This window comes from Alosa sapidissima, chromosome 21, assembly GCF_018492685.1.
Source record: "Alosa sapidissima isolate fAloSap1 chromosome 21, fAloSap1.pri, whole genome shotgun sequence".
NCBI classification, from domain to species: Eukaryota; Metazoa; Chordata; class Actinopteri; order Clupeiformes; family Clupeidae; genus Alosa; species Alosa sapidissima.
Window position 1 is genome coordinate 27,458,855 of NC_055977.1, and position 17,690 is coordinate 27,476,544.

General features: G+C 42.9%; 1 protein-coding gene across 5 annotated transcripts in view; it reads left to right on the top strand.

Annotated features, from left to right (window-relative positions):
* hivep3a (HIVEP zinc finger 3a) overlaps window positions 1–17,690 on the top strand; it is a 44,301-nt gene continuing 26,611 nt past the window's right edge. For 4 of the 5 annotated variants that reach the window (XM_042077044.1, XM_042077043.1, XM_042077042.1 and 1 more), the window contains exon 1: window positions 1–104. The gene's annotated coding sequence lies outside the window, so the exon portion shown is untranslated. The remainder of the gene's footprint in view (window positions 105–17,690) is intronic. The other variant, XM_042077047.1, reaches the window with a different exon arrangement.

Consider the following 17,690-nt stretch of genomic DNA (forward strand, 5'->3'; position numbering starts at 1 on the left):
CTACCACAGACGGGCCGTTTCGGGAGTTATGCCTGCCCCCGTCGCTCCTGGCGCGTCTCCCTGCTAACGAAGAATAGATAGCGAAGATGATTCCACTCTGCCAGGTAGCAAATTCCTCTATTATTAAATGTGTGCATTACCATAACTTAGCTGCACATACCCTCCTGTCCGTAGGCTGGTGAACGTACTGCAGAGAAGTGAAGTTCGGGAGCTCTCTGCAGGTAACGGGATGTTGATGTCCGATGTAATACGAATTCTGGACCATGCTAAATGTGTACCCTATTGAGGAAGTCATTATGTGTTTGATTTGGTGTTCTTGCATCACCACTACTGTTAGGAATCAGCATCGCTAATTGTCTACAGAGTGCGAATGCCAAGCGTGGTTCCGTTCATGTTGAATCAGCCGTAATCTGGACAATAACATCAGTGGCCAGGTGCGTTCTAAAGTAATTCCAAGATACATAACATTGAATCACCGGATGGAAGCTCAAGACTCATTCTCTATGATTGCAGTTCTGAACCCACGTTTAGCGAGTCATGTGTCTACGAGGTCCTTTCTGGTTAATAGTAGTCTTCACTGTTGCTCGCTGAGGTTTCAGATGAAAGGACACTTCCATTGTTCTACATAACTGTTTTCGTAGAATGTTCTGGGTTATCTAACATGATAGGCAGTCTTGTTTTATTTTAAGGACAGTGCATTTTTATTCAGTAGCCTTACGAAAGCCATTATCTGAACGGCATACCTTAGCCTACATCATAATAAATTGAAATAATTCCACATTGGCAAACCCGCTTGCTTAGTATGCTGTAATTTAAAATGGAGGTCACAAGAATTATATTATTTTTCGTTTAATTACTAAATAAGAGAGACAATGCTTTTTCTGAGGCTTATATTTCAATTTATTGCGGCAGGGGCTTCTGAATTTCCCTGTGGGTGCATGAATGGGTCGGGAAGGAATGGTCGGTTCGCAGCATTGTTTGCTGCTACGAAATGAAATCGTCAATAACATTACATAATCACAATCGCTTCACTCAATATGCGGCTTTGGGTTAAATCGGGGTCATTGCGGAACAGGCTGATCGAGAATTTTTTTTCTCATAATCACTCAGTGCTTTTAGAATACGTTATATTTCTGGCATGTTTTCCACAGCATCGGTCATTGTCATATAGCGGGAACCTAGCCTACAGTCGGCTGGATATGACAACATAGTTGTAAATGGGGGGAAATACAGGCTGCCGTCTAAGCGTAAAACATCTTTGTTGTTCGGAGAGCACCGAGGCACAGGCTACCGCAGAAACGGGTCATCCCGTATTCGCTCGCGCTGCGCCCTTCTTCCGTTGTGTCCCGGTGAGGTATATTTCTGCGGCCCATGCAATCTCCACAGCCCTTCCCTGGTGGTCTCTGGATGTGCCACTGACTCACACACACCCGTGTCCACATACAGGGCTGGGCGGCTGAATGAGACGCTGTCAAGGTAAATGACAGTGTCCATCATCAGGTTGGGGAGAGGGCTTCGATTTCCAGTAGCACGCAACTTGGTAGTGCTAGGCTAGATCACCCAACGTGATAAACGAGACGTCCGGATTGTGGAGCAGAGGAGGGCGTTTCAGGACAGACTAATGAAGTGGCGTTTTACCTACCTAAACCTACCGTGACTTTACTCGACTGGCATCACATGGCACAAATAGTAATATTATTAATAAACAATCTTTTGATCATATGGCACAAATAGTAATATTATTAATAAACAATCTTTTGCCTTTCATTGATCTGTGCCCATTTAGCCTATTAGTTAAGATCCATATAAGCTTGACTAAGCCTTTTATTATTGTTTGTTGGGTGAGGTCAAATATCACAACATTGAAATTATTTGTAAAATCCTGTGGAGGCACTCGTTTTGAAGTGAGCCCAGCAAGTCAGAGTGTTATCTGACCTGCAGGCCAGGAATCTGAAGCGCCCAGTAGGGTCAGGCCTCAATCCTTCTGCCGCTCATTGTCTGCCAATCATGCTCGCAGAGAGGGCACCCTGGCTTTCTCCATAACTGCGGAGGAATGGAATTTTTTACATTTTTCTGACAGACTGGGCCTTCGCAGGGATTTTCCCCTGTGGCGGAGCCGAGCCAGTGGCCTTATTCTGTGTGTGTGTGTGTGTGTGTGTGTGTGTACACGTGTGCTTTGGAGCTTGTGTGTGTGTGTGTGTGTATGTATGTGTCTGTGTGTTATATATTTATTATAAAGTAGTCTCTCATGCTTTTCATTATTGCCATTTCATTTTGGAGACAATGGAGAAGTTGCTCTACCTTGTCTTCATGTTCCTGTGATGCACACTAGAGATGAGATGGAGGAGTTTCTCTACCTTGTCTTCATGTTCCTGTGATGCACACTAGAGTAGATAAGATGGAGGAGTTTCTCCACCTTGTCTTCATGTTCCTGTGATGGACACTGGAGTAGATGAGAGGCGCCATGGTGAACATGCAGCCAAGTTAAGTAGTCAGTACATTTCCTGTATTTTGAGTTGCAGTTAACTTAAACCTTACAAGAGAGCCTTCTGGTTTAATTTTCAGCTGCAAGTTCAAACATATTGTAATGGAAGACCCAAACCTCTAACTTAAGTAGGCCACAGTTTGTGATTTTGTCCAACATTTGTGGGTATTTTAGCTCAATAGCCAATCAAATCGCACCCTCTCTTCTGTGCTCCTGACACAATGTGTGGATCATACTAAATATATTATTGCCTATCCTGGGCACTAGAGGTTGTATTTTAAAACATACCCACCAAATGGACAGCCAGAGGACTGTGACGAGCTACTTGCTAAAACTGACACAAAAAGTGTGTTGGGTCAGAATTGTGCACTACCCCTTTAAGCAGGCTCCTGAGCATAAAGCCTCCTTCAGAGATGTCCTGTGAGCTGTTCTCACGCTGTCCTGCAGCATGTGGGGTGGGTGTGTAACCTCTATGCCTTGGTCACACACCACTGATAGGAGCTGATTTCTCAGCATATGTCATTTGATCTGGAGACCTCTGTGAATCCCCTGATAGCAAGACATGAAAGGACACCTTAAAAAAGAGAGAGAGAGAAACAGACAGACAGACAGAAAGAAAGGCAGAGAAAAGGGACATGTTTGTCATTTGTTTATTGAACTGGTATTGATACGTTTAAATTATTGCACTGTTTACATAAAGCAGGATGAGAGCATGGATTGCAGGCAATCTATGAGATCCACATGTATGGCATCCTTACAGTCAGAGGGAGACATCTCAATGTAAATTAATAAATAAATAAAAAATCTCGCAAAAATAAATAAATAAAAACACTCTCATTCCTTCACAACCAGCACCAGTGTCTGCTTTAGCTCTGAATTTTAAAAGGAGCTGCCAGAAAAAGAGTGCTGACAGTTTGTGGTTTACCGTCGCATTATGTAAAGATCGTCACCCCCCTCCACCACCACCAACACATACACACACACACACACACACAAACACACACACACACACACACACAACCCTTCCCACCACCCCCACCTCACCTCAACACACCACCAAACCCACCCTTCTGCTGTCAAAGGTCTCTCTGTGCGGGCAGGGGGAGGGTGGAGGATGGTGATGGTGCTGGATATGTGTGTGTGTGTGTGTGTGTTGGGAGGGGGGGTGTAGTTTCTCTCAGTCAGGGGAAACATTGATATTCAGGCTTCACTAGGTTGTTGTGGGGGTTGGAGGTGTGTGTGTGTTTTGGTGTGTGGGTGGGTGTTGTTGCCAGGTACCTCATCCCTGAGGTGCCAGTCAGCACGTCCTTTTGTCAGGTGAAAGACGGGGCGCGGCCTCGGGATGTGTGTGTGTGTGTGTGTGTGGGGGGGGGGGGGGGGGGTCACCCCTGTCTCTCCTGTTTCTCATCTCGCACCCCCGGCCAGAGGACAAGGCAGTGCTGACCACATAGTTTGGATGTTCTCTCTCTCTCTCGCTCTGTCACACACACACACACACACACACATACATCCATACATACACATGCACACACAAACACATAACATACACATAAACACATGCACGCACACACACACACACACGCACAGACACACACACGTACACACGTACACACACACACACACACACACATGCACATACACACACAAACCAATTCTTGAACCAGCAACTGTACACCAGAAAAACAAGGTGTGTTTTGATGAGTTATGGGCAACTCTGTTCTCACCAACATTCAATACTATCATTAGGGCTGTCAAAATCATGCGTTGATTTAGATTCATTAATTACAGACAGAATAATGTGTTAAAAAAATTAACGCTTATTAATCACATTTTGTAGTGACCTTTGACCAAGTGCAGTTCTAGCTACAGTGACTGAAGAAGGCAGACAAGAAAGCAAAACTGTTGACAAGAGCATGTGATTTCTGCAGTAAGAAATTTCCCTCCCATAGGAGTTCATCAAGTCTGAAGTATCACTTTAATGCAAAGCAACCTGGAGGTAGGCTAAGAGTAAGCACACCCCTTGATGATAATAAATAACGCTAGCCGCCAGCCTTGTCAACATTAACTTTGCAAATGTATTGTTGAGGCTACATATGACCGAATAATTAACTGACAAACTTCCTTACTAAATCGACTCCTTTACCTCGGTGTTAAGGTACTGCACACGTCAACAGTGACTGAAAACTTCAGTAATTTGCATTTACCATCTCGCGAGAATCGTGAAACATTAGGCCTACCTTATCAGTAGATAGGCCTACAGTATAGCTCTTTGGAGTTTCTGCCTATTGTCATCCTTCGCCTCCACAACAAAAGCATTTTCATTGTGTACAAGGGGAACAAGCCATGAGTAGTGGGTTATTTACATTGATTCACTAATCTGCCAAATTTTGAATTGAAATATTTGTAAAAATATGTTCATAGCAAAAATGGATGCATGTGATTCATTTAGATTAATTAATCACAGAGTATGTAATTAATTAGATTATTTTTTTGAATCGCTTGACAGCCCTAAAATTCATCAATGAAAACATTTATATCGATATTGAGATCAAATATCAATATCAATTCGTGGTCGTGTAAATGATCAGTTAACACCTTTACAACTTGGAGATCATTGATAAAGTTTAAATATACTGAAGATTTGAACAGATGAACTTACATCGCGTAAACAACTTCAAATCAAGTAGATAAATCCCATGTGTGTCACCTCCGTCCTCCACCCTCGACACCACCCATTGGTGTCTGATCTACACCACCTTTTCTCTCAGTTTTGGGTTCATTTGTACATTTGTGATGGGATCTGGAAAAATCCTTCATTTCTGCTCCATTTCAACCCTCTCTAGTGAATTTTCATGAAATTTCACGAAGATTCTAATACCGTCCCCTAGCAACATCCTGGATGCAACATCCTTGCAAAATCCTGGATGTTACTAGCCTGGAAAATCCAAACCCTAGAAAGATTAAAGGAAAATTCCGGTATTTAGCACTTTGAGTCCCTTTTCTGGTTTGTTTTGGACCGAGGCGGACAGAGTACACAGCTTCATTACTTGAGTAAAAGTACAGATACCCTTTGCTAAATTTGACTCAAGTACAAGTAAAAGTACAACAGTCAGATGTCTACTTAAGTAAAAGTACTAAAGTACTTGTTTTTAAAAGTACTTGAGTATCAAGAGTACAAGAGTAGCCTACATTTTCTAAATATTGCATTACTACTGCCACAGTGCTTACATTTACAGAAACGTCCTACATGGAGTTATGAAAAATGTTAATGTTAATATCTTGGAGAATGTAAAAGGAATTGAAAGTAAAATCAAGTCATTTTCATCTTTTTACAATGTTGCCAGGGATGGGCAGTATTTCTAATACATGTATTTAAAATATGCATTTAAAATACAAAATACTATTTTTTAATTGAAACACTTGAAGCGAAAACTATCATTAACTTGTTCAGAAAATTGAAATAGTCAGGCGAAGTGGGGCCACAGGTTGGCACATTCCCGGGATGGACCTGCTGCGTCTTCATCCATTGTTTCGTCCATGGTTTCATCTCTTATCTAAATCTGACCATAGAGTTGACTTTGGCGGAAAGCTGAAGGCAGTGTTTCCCCTAGAATTTTTTCCAGCAGCAGTGCTGTTGACCCCCCCCCAAAAAAAAAAAAAAAACATTTGAAAAAATGACTCCTTAAATGGTGATTTTGTGAAAGAAATGGACAGATTGAGTTACAAATTGATGACATAACCATCAACACAAGCATGATTATTGCAGTACTTGAACAGGATTATTCATGTTTTTCTTTCACCTTTTTCATTTACATTATTAGTATTAGCCACTGTACAACTGTACACTGTAGGCCACTGTACAAACTATTACTATTTAGAATATACAGTGCTGTGCATAAGTTAAGACATTTATATATAATGTATTTATTTACGATACATGATGCATTAAAAAATAATTGATGTCCTATTTTTTTTTGATTAAGGCATTAAGACAAAAGGCAAAATATGTTTTTTATTCCTCCCTTTAGTCAATTTCAGCATGGGTGTCTTAACTTTTGCACAGCACTGTATAAACTATATAGACTTCTCTTTCATGCCATTACACTGTATTTGTGCTGTGCAAGTCGAATTGAGTGCCTGTCACTTTAATGCCGTGACGGCCCATGACGCTGGCTTGATTCTCACGGTTTTAAGCTAACTTAGTAGCGTTGTTGTGCATGGTGCATAAGAATATGTGGATGAAATGAATTATGTTTCCCATGTCATTTGGTAAAATAAATGGTCAAAAATTCGAAGAAAATCTATCTTGGATTATAGCAGATAAGTGTCTTGTATCATATCTATAATTTTGGTGAGCTCTACAGGAATTACAAACTATCTCAGATGTAATGCTTGCGTATCCTATTACTCAAATTCAATTAAACCCACCAATAGGCTAGCTAGACCTTAGTTTCACAGCCTAGGTATGTTAGCAACACAGGGCTTGAAAGCATTGCCTGTATCACAAACAAAAACTAAACAATGCGTGGATTTATCTGGGAATAGGGTACTGAAGGTAGGGGCGAGCTATCTCGCTGGCGTATTTAATTTGGTTCCTTGGTTAACATAATGTAGGCTACGTTTTTTTGCACAAAATTGCGTCTGCTAATAAACTTAAACATAAACGCAAACAAGCGTGATCTCCTGTGGAATCCCTGACTGCGCCTTCAACGTTAGCCTACTATTATTTGTTGACATGAAACCTGAACGAACGGCAGCTATTCCTGAAGTTCACTTGCGTCTATTTTTTTTTTTTAATTAGGCAACTTTTTTTGCAGTGGCGCTCGAATTCCAGGAGCGGCGCTGCGCCGCTGATGAATACATTGTAGGGGAAACACTGGAAGGTGATTGCTGATAGGCTATCCTAATAAGTGGCGCTTGCACAATCCAATCACGTTTGAGAGGGAAACAACAAATTGAGGGTTTCCGAGATCCGAGGTTTCCGAGAAGTAACGGGTACTCACGGTTATGGGTAGAAATGTAGTGGAGTAAAGAGTACAATATTTGCCCCTCAAATGTACTTGAGTAAAGTCATGAGTACCGTGAGTACCGTGTACCATGAGTACAGATCCCTCAAAATTGTACTCAAGTACTGTACTCAAGTAAATTTACTCCGTTACTGTCCGGCTCTGGTTTTGGATGAACTAAAGTGGTGGACACCGAAATTTTGACGATTGGACCTGTCTCGACTTTTCTGACTCGTTTTGAATCGCCTTTGACTACTCAGAGTGGCTGCCAACAGGCATACAAACATGTCCTAAAACAACCCTTAACGTTGGTTTTCAAAACTGTGCAACTCACCGAGTGGTTAGTGGTGTTTGTTGATGTTCCAAAACAAGTAGCGTAGCGAAATACAGTTTCTGTCGTGTTTTATTTGGCATTTTGTAAAATCCCATTGATTTCTGTTGGAAGACTCATTGCACGTTGATATTACTGCTCCACCGTCTATGCTTCAGGTTCAAATATTGAGCGGAAGTTTATACGTGGTTGTGAGGTGTCTGAAAAAATAGTTCCACAATAGCAAATAAGACGGCTGGAAATCATACATTGCTCGGATATATTTGATTTTAATAATCAACGAACACCACTAACCACAAGGTGAGTTGCACAGTTTTGAAAACGAATGTGGTTGTTTTAGGGTTGTTTTAGGACATGTTTGAGCATGCCTGTTGGCAGCCACTCTGAGTAGTTAAAGGCGATTCAAAACGAGTCAGAAAAGTCGAGATAGGACCAATCGTCAATCGTGTCCATCACTCTAGTTCATCCAAAACAAACCAGAAAAGGGACTCAAAATGCTAAATACCGGAATTTTCCTTTAAGGGTCTGACCACGAACAATGTAATGGCCCAACTCAAGGGGCGGCAACAAGCATGCATTTAAAAAACTCAATTGGATAACACTAGACCAATGTTTACTCTGAATGATTTCGGACTTCAACGCAATTGGATAACACTACGACCAATGTTTACTGTCCTCCAACGTTGCAGCGCTGTCTTCATCAGTTTAGCTGGTTCCCCGGGATTCAAGGGGGAAAAGTAACGTGCATCATTTCCAATTCCATTGTGCTCTCGCAAGAACTCTGGATTTCCAGGGTAGGATGTTACTAGGATGGTATCATAAATTGGTGAAATTTCACCATTTGTTTTCCAGATCCCATCACAATTGCTAGAACATTAAAACACGACCGGACGTTTCCGACATGGATGTACAGTCAGGATCCCCAATTAGTGTCTTGTCCAGGCTCCTCAGTATGCTGGAGCTGATAGAGATCTTCAGGAAATGGCTGCTTATGCTAGATCAGTGTGGCTGAGGAAATGATGATGTCCATGCCTCATTAAGACCAAGTAGCCTCTCGCTGTCCTTACTGATCATCTCATGCAGGAGTTAGTATTTATTACTGAACAAGAGGGAAACAAAATAGTCAGGTTGTTAGTCCATAGTCCAATTGTTTGTTTTTGTGGCTCTTAAATATAGAGGTCAAAGAGGTTTGTTATCAGTGATGGGGGGGGGGGGGGGGGGGGGTTCCTCTGTCGTCGTGGTGACAGCTTAAATGTCAAGACTCCCCCGTAAGCGAACAGATTTCCTTCGCTGCTGGCGATGGGCTTAAACCGGCATGAGCGGAAATTGAATCGCTCGCTCTCCCTTTCATTAATGAAAAATTACAGGACAGGGAGAGCTTGAGTATGAATGTATTTGTGTGTATGACAGAGTGTGTGTGTGTGTGAGAGGGCAAGAGGGAGTGAGTGAGAGAGAGAGAGAGAGAGAGAGAGAGAGAGAGAGAGAGTAAAGCGGAGAGAGATGGAGAAAAGATGAATGAAAGTGTGTTTGTGTGTTGTTCAGCGTGATTTGTTGACATGTCTCTCCTTAGGTCTATGTATGTATTTGTGCACATCTCTGCCTGGATTTTCTGTGAGTGTGTGTTTGTCAGTCTGCCTTTGTATCAGTGTGTGTATTTGTGTGTCTGTGTGAATACTGTTTGCATGTTTTAATATGTATCATGTGTGCGTCTGTAATTTTATCTGTGTGCATATTTCTGTGTCTGTGTACATACAGTACATGTGCATGCACGGGTTTATGTTAATGTGCATGTGTGTGTCTGTGTGTGTGTTTATGTGTGTGTGTACGTGTGTGTGTGTGTGTCACGGCATGGCCAGCATGACCATGCTCCTCTGCTACTGTCTGGCGTGGGGCCCGACTGCGTGGGAGCGGGGAGGAGGAGGAGGTGGAGGTGGGGCTGCCTCTCTGACCCGCAGGTTAGCGTATGGAGCCAGCAAGCTGCCCCAGCAGGGGTACAGGCGCTCGGCGCTCCTGCCCCCTCTATCTGCGCTCCTCCTGGGGAGGAGGCCGGCTGCCGGGGCAGAAGGCCGGCCATTCGGGGCAGAAGGCCGGCCAGCCGAGGCGGGCCATTCAGGAGTCACCTCCACGCCTCGTCTCCACGGGCACGGGCCAACACATGCACATGCAAACATGCGCGCATCGTTCAACACACACACACACACACATACATACATTCATACTGTACAGACATACATACATTCTGTACAAACATACATGTATACAGGCACATACATGAATACACTGTCTCCTTACATAAACACACACACACACACACACACACACACACACACACACAAAGAGTCAGAGGAACATGCAACAAGAGATTGGGAGTGTACAATTCTACATGCACAAACACACACACTAGTTCTCCACTCACTCAAGAGCACTGGACTATTTATATTACACGGGGCATTATTACACAACATCCAAGCCTGGCCTCGCCGCACCTCCTCTGGGTCTGTTCTCAGTTATATTATTCCCTGCCAAGCACAGTGTGTTTCTGCCAAGCTCGTTATGTTTGCAAGCTGGGCTTCAGTCTGTCAGTCAGTCAGTCAGTCACCCACTAAGTCCTTCCGTCCACTTATCTGTCTGTCTGTCTGTCTTTCTGTCTGTCAGGTTGTCAGTACTGCAGTCATAGCACTGAACAGATGACTAGCTCATTCTCAGTTAGTGTAAACTTGTGACTTTGTCAGGTCTCTCTCTCTCTGTGTGTGTGTGTGTGTGTGTGTGTGTGCAAGCTTGGTAAACCATACTGGCCATGATGCATCTCTGGTCATTATGAAAGTAGGTAGGTGGGTGAATGCCAGAGGGAGACATACACTTATAAACACACATAAACACACACACAAACACACACACACACACACTGTGCTTGAATGAAGGCTACTTCTCCTTTCCAACATTTAGCTGCCAAGGCGAAACAAATAAATCATCACACTTCCTGTCAAAATATTTGTCACAGTGTATAAATCAGCACATCATATTGTGATCTGGCTCTCACCCTCTCTCTCCCTCGTTCTGTCTCTCTTTCTTGCTCCCTTATTCTGTTACCCTCCCTTCTCTCTCTGTTTTGGCCTTTCCATTAGATTCTCTCACTCCCACTCTTACCCCCCCCCCCCCTCACACACACACACACACACACACACACACACACACTCTCCCTGTTTGAACACTATAGATTTCTGGGCAGCAGGCGGGCAGGGTGGCAGCAGCAGCAGCACTGTTGGCCGGCTGCCTGTGTGTGTGCAGTCTGTGGACTCTGGAGTGGGTGAAACCCGAGCCCGTATGTCTGTTCCCTCAGCAGCATTACATCACCGTGGGCTTGGACCCACTTGCCTCGCTCCGTTATCGCACAGTTGGAGCGGAACCAAGAACTCAACACCACCCACCCATCCATCCACCCGTCCGTCCGTGCCCACCACCCCAACACCCCCTCGTCACCCCTCTCTTCACCACCATCACCACCCCATCTGCATCTGAAAACCTGCCACCAAGCGCCAACACAGTACAATATGGTTCCACATTGTATTGTGCTGTTTCTTTTTTTTATTTGTTACACAATATGTGTAGAAATTAACACAACTCGCATTGAAAACCACACAACTTGCATTGTTTTTTTAACACATCTCTGTGTCCAGATAGGGACAACACATTCATTTTAAAGCAACGCCAAAGAGTTTTTTGTACCTTAAAATAATGTTTCCAAAATCGTTTCAGTGGTTCATCAACTCATAACAGGGTGAAAGGCAGTTTCTGCATTCGCTTCGCAGCCTTCTATCGACTATAACCGCACTATGTAAGTTTGCCGGATCGGGTAGCGGATCTGTAGTTCGATAGAATGAGACATAAGAAACTAAAATTTCTGAAACGCAGGTACATCGCAATACATCATATTTTCATAAAATCATGCAACACCTTGTCTGTGGACATTGTTATTTGCAAAGCCAGTGCTGGATAAACAAATGGTGCGTGTGACAGAGGAAAAGTTCTTTGGTGTTGCTTTAAGAGTTTGGCATGTCCTGTATGGAGGTTAAAGGTGTGGTCTGTGATTCTCATCCCATACACTTTTTTTGTCACATTCAGCAAAATTGCTCCTTATGGTCCTGTAAATGTCCTTTCCGTGTGGGCACTAAAACAAAGTCTGGTATTCGGCAGTGATGGGCAAAATGTTGTGAGCAAAGCTACAAGCTACTTTTAAAGGAGAAAATGTAATATACTGTAGATCTCTGATTCTCAATGTCGCGAGTACTGTCGGTAGGTAAAAAACCCGAAAACAATCTGTTCTACCTAGCTCGGGCATAAAAAAAAAATCTTGGGTTCCGGTTTCCGACCGACCCTGTCAATTGATGTGCGACCCAAATTTATTTTATGAGCTTGTGGAAGAAATAACACTAAATAGTCTAGGCTACATTAAATAAATCCACAAATAAAAGGCTACTATAATTACATTAATTACCCCTTGCGTTATGTAAAGGGATGAGCATATTCTCTCTTTTACAAAGTAGCCTATGCACAGCTGTTCACGAAGACGATTGTTTTCGTCACTTACCAAGGCACTCGCAATTTTGTCCAAACACCGCAACTTTTGAAAAAAGCAAATTTGACCAATCATCGTAGTTTCATCGTGAAATTTCAGCTACCACAACAGTCCCACGCGCACAATATTGAGCCAGATGGCACACTTACTTATGCACCTTCTGCATATGACACCAAAGACTGCCCTAACGTGTTCGTTCCTCTGCAGTTTTGATGACAATAAATAGAAGGCTAACGTTAATGATCTGCTTACTTGCATCTCTCAACCTGGTGTTGCTAACCTACCTACAGTAGGCTAAGTAAGTTAATTAAGGCCTACTTGGTTTACTGACATTTGAGTAGGCCATGTAACCCATTGGCAAACGTTTACCTTTTAGCTTACTGTATGTCATGTTTGCTAGCTTGTGGGCTTAGTTTGAGTAGTGCTACCAAAATCATAGAAATTAATAAAATTGCAAGACATTTACCTCTTCTATGATCCAAGAATGATTTCATTCGAGTTGTTTTTTTTTAACATTTATTTTAACTAATGACATAGAAGACATTCCCACATTGCATCCACATATCGTAATGCACTATGGAAAAAGTGATTTACACTCGTAGCCGAACACAGTGAGATGCAAGCCTTCCAATCCACTCAGAAATGTAATTACGCTACTCTCACGTCCTTAAAGGGGCAGGTAGTCAATTAGACGTACACCACCAATGTAATGACATTAAACATTAAACATTAAAGTGTAGTCAAATAGTTTAAATCAATATGAAATTACTAGATACTTACTTGGCTATTAGTAATTATGCAGGCCACAGAATATTAATTATTAAAAAGATATGAACTTAATATGAATTACAAAATATATGAATGTATTGAAACATATGACCTGATGCCATTTCTTTAGGTGAGGTCTTTTTTGGACAGTTCTACGAAAGGTTATACTACTTTGTGAATTACCTTAGTCAAAGCATTTTCACAAATAAAGAAGGCCTACTTTGATTTTCTGTAATCCTTACTGTTTACCTTTGATTATCCTTTTTTGATAAGCATCAAGATCAGTGTGATTTTGGTCTTACTAACCTTAATTGCCCTAAATTAAAAAAAAAAAAAAAAAATCGCAACTATTTTTGTAATTTTCACTTCCTCCCGCAATTTCTCCACAAGAAACAGCTAAAAACACCGCAACTTCCATCCAGGGATTTTAGGTCGCAACAGTCTCAAAAAACCTCGCGAAATCCTGGAGGGACTGATTTTCTACCTATTCCTTACTGCCACTGGGGGAAAAAAAAAATCCCTACCGACCCATGGCCTTAAAGGAGAATTCCGGTGTGATATTGACCTAAAGTGTATCAAAACATGATACCGAGTGTGAACGTATGTCTCATAGCCCATCTCGGCTTGTCCCCTGCACTCCAAAATCTGGCGCTAGTTAGCCGATGCTACCAACATCTTTTTCAATAGTGGTGCTTCGGCATCGGGCTAGCCATGCAAATAAATCACTGTTTTACACCCATTTACGAGGCTCAATGTATCTCCACACTTCATTGGTAGACTTCCGAGGGCCCTGACATTTAAAACGAGACATTGAGAACTTTGAAAAAGCACTGGTAGTTTACTTACAAGACGATTTATACAGACAGTATCTTCACGAAGTTTAGCGTTTGCAGCCATCTTGAATTTAGTCACGATAAGTCGAGCAACGAGTAAGAATGAACAGCTATGATAAGGGATCAGATTCCAAAAATAATTCAGTGGAAATGCATGGATTCCAGTTGCTGCTACTGGAAGAAACTGGAATCCATGCATTTCCACTGAATTATTTTTGGAATCTGATCCCTTATCATACCTGTTCATTCTTACTCGTTGCTCGACTTATCGTGACTAAATTCAAGATGGCTGCAAACGTTAAACTTCGTGAAGATACTGTCTGTATAAATCGTCTTGTAAGTAAACTACCAGTGCTTTTTCAAAGTTCTCAATGTCTCGTTTTAAATGTCAGGGCCCTAGGAAGTCTACCAATGAAGTGTGGAGATACATTGAGCCTCGTAAATGGGTGTAAAACAGTGATTTATTTGCATGGCTAGCCCGATGCCGAAGCACCACTACTGAAAAAGTTGTTGGTAGCATCGGCTAACTAGCGCCAGATTTTGGAGTGCAGGGGACAAGTCGAGATGGGCTATGAGACATACGTTCACACTCGGTATCATGTTTCAATACACTTTAGGTCAATATCACACCGGAATTCTCCTTTAACTGACAACCAACAGGAACCAAACCTTTTTTTTTTTTATGCCTCGGGTTGCTGCAGCCAACAGTTAGAGCTTCCAGTTAGAGCTTCCAGGCTCCGAGCTGCATGGCTGCTTCACCAATTTTTTATTTATTTTTTTCATACTGACAGTACTCTGTGACTTTGAGAAACATATATAATACCGGTATATAAAATATATATCTATATGAAAAATTGCCAGATTTTTCCTTTTAAGCTACATTTAAGTTACATTTTGTAAGTAGCTTGCCCATCACTGGTATTCAGATACTGTCCTGACTCTGTGGAGATGAAACAAACATAGTGGCTTGGACCAAGTCATAAACCATCTCAACCAATTAACACAGTGCTCTCGGAGCACAGAGGGGAGGGGTGTATTTTATTGGCCATTTGATTGGCCATTGAGCTCAAATGTCAACAACCTTTGGCAGAACTGAGACCCAATCACGGACTAGGCCTTTAACCGCTATGCCTTGGTCTGAGTTGTGAGTTTGTCTGACAGAGCGCCTTATTTCATCTAGTTTCTTTTAGCGTTGACATTGTATATGTCACAAATCCCAAACAAGAGGTCCCTCAGCTGTGTGGCACGGTGACTACAACTCAGTATTGACAATATAGATTCTGTTTTATTTGAGCTTTTGCTATGAGAATGTTTGCAGTGTGCTAAAATATCTTTCATTACCATATTGTTATGTAACACCATTTTCACACTTTAGCAATGTACTAAATAATGATGGCATATTAATCATTGATACTTAATGACTGAATATTATTAACAATTACAGTTTTCAAGCCAGAGAAATACAGTTAAAGTGCCACTAATAATACTGCATATACATTTGATGTAACAACAGCAAAGTGATTAAACTGCTGCTAAAACAAACTCAGATAATTAATGGCAAGCCTGGGAACAAAATGTCCATCACGGCATGGCTAGGCTCGTGCAGCCCGGAGCAAGGCCAACGGGACAGTTAGCCTCTGGTGTGAGTGAGGCCGAGTGCCGAGTGCGTGCGCTGCTTAGCAAGAGCTGCCAGCCAAATGCATCCAACCTGACCATGTTTGCATCGATCCTCTCCCTCTCTCCATCTGATAGCTGAGTTATATCCCAGCCCTGTGGCCCTGTGTATTAACAACAACAGCGCCCTGGCTTTTACAGGAGGAATGAGTGAGCTGAGGTGCGCGCACACACACACACATACACACACACACACACACACACACACACACACACTGATACATATACATACATGCAAAATCACATTCCATGTACATCTCACACGTCTTCCTCTTTTTCCCTCTCTCTCTCTCTTTCTCACACACACACTCTTGAACATCCACTTGCCATCCATAATGGCAACAGTTTTTTGCTCACTTTTCCTTCTCTCTCTCTCTCTCTCTCAGTGTACTCAGTGGTCCTCCTCTTTCTCAGCATAACTGTTCCACTCCAGCCCACACAGTTGAAGCCTATGGAACCTGCAGTGTGTTCTCTCCATCTTCCTCTCCATTCCCTTCTCATCCTGAGATGGATACAAGAGTGCAGCACTTTCACACTGGTGGTCTGATGCTGAACACACTCACACACACACACACACACACACTGATGCACACTCAAACACACACATACACTCACACACACACACACACTCTGATGCACACTCAAACACACACACACATACACACGAATACACACACACACACACACACACTGATGCACACTCAAACACACACATACACTCACCCACACACACACTCTGATGCACACTCAAACACACACACATGCACACGCATATACACACACACGCACACATACACACCCACACACACACATACTGTAGAAACACTCAGAGTAGTTATCAGGGCTTTTGATCAATACCCAGTCCTCGGTTACTCTATGCCCAAGTATCCACCCCCCACACTGCTGCCCTGTGATGGGCTGGTATCAGATGCACCGCTTCAGGTTGGGACCTCAGGGGGGTCAGCTTACGGGCTGAGGCAGGAGCTGCAGATTTGGGTGAAATGAAGCTGGAGTCTGTAGTCTGCACATGGGAGCCACTGTCACATCTCTCATTTGCCCTAACCCCTTCCCCACCTCACCCCAAACCCACATCCTGTTAGCCCCACTCAACCCACATTCTGCTACCCCAATATTCTGTTACCCCACGGAAAGGCCTCCTTTGCTGAGGTTTCTGTAGCGGTGCGTGTTTATTGGGCGTAAGGCCCACACCCAACCCCTCCTCCTTTATTCAGTCTTGGGATGGAGCTCCTTTAGCTTGTATCCCTTTTTACCCCTATAGATCCCACACTCTAGTATCTATCTATCTATCTATCTATCTATCTATCTATCTATCCATCTATCTATCTATCTATCTATCTATCTATCTATCTATCTATCTACCTTCATCTTAACCCCACACATGTGTTTACCCCTACACATCCAATACTGTTCTACCCCACACATGTGTTTACCCCTACACACCCAACACTGTTCTACCCCACACATGTGTTTACCCCTACACACCCAACACTGTTCTACCCCACACATGTGTTTACCCCTACACACCCAACACTGTTTACCCCACACATGTGTTTACCCCTACACACCCAACACTGTTCTACCCCTACACACCCACTACCCCCAGACAACCACTTCTCCCTCCCCTGGTCTTGTCATTCTAACAGAAGTCTACATTCACAGAATGCCTCTATTTTTATAGCGGTTCTTCTCACCACGTGCTCACGTGGGTGCGTGTGGAATTCTCAGTTCTCCTTCACCTCGTGCTTTCCTCTCTCCTCTGCAGCAGCATCACTTCATCGCCATGCAGCACCATGGAGACAGGATGTCTCTCAACAGGATGCCATCCTAAACACACACACACACACACACACACAGAGAGAGACACACAGACACACAAACACACACAGAGACACAGACACGCACGCACGCACGCACACACACACACACGCACACACACACACACACACACACACACACACACACACACACACACACACACACAGACTCACAAACACAA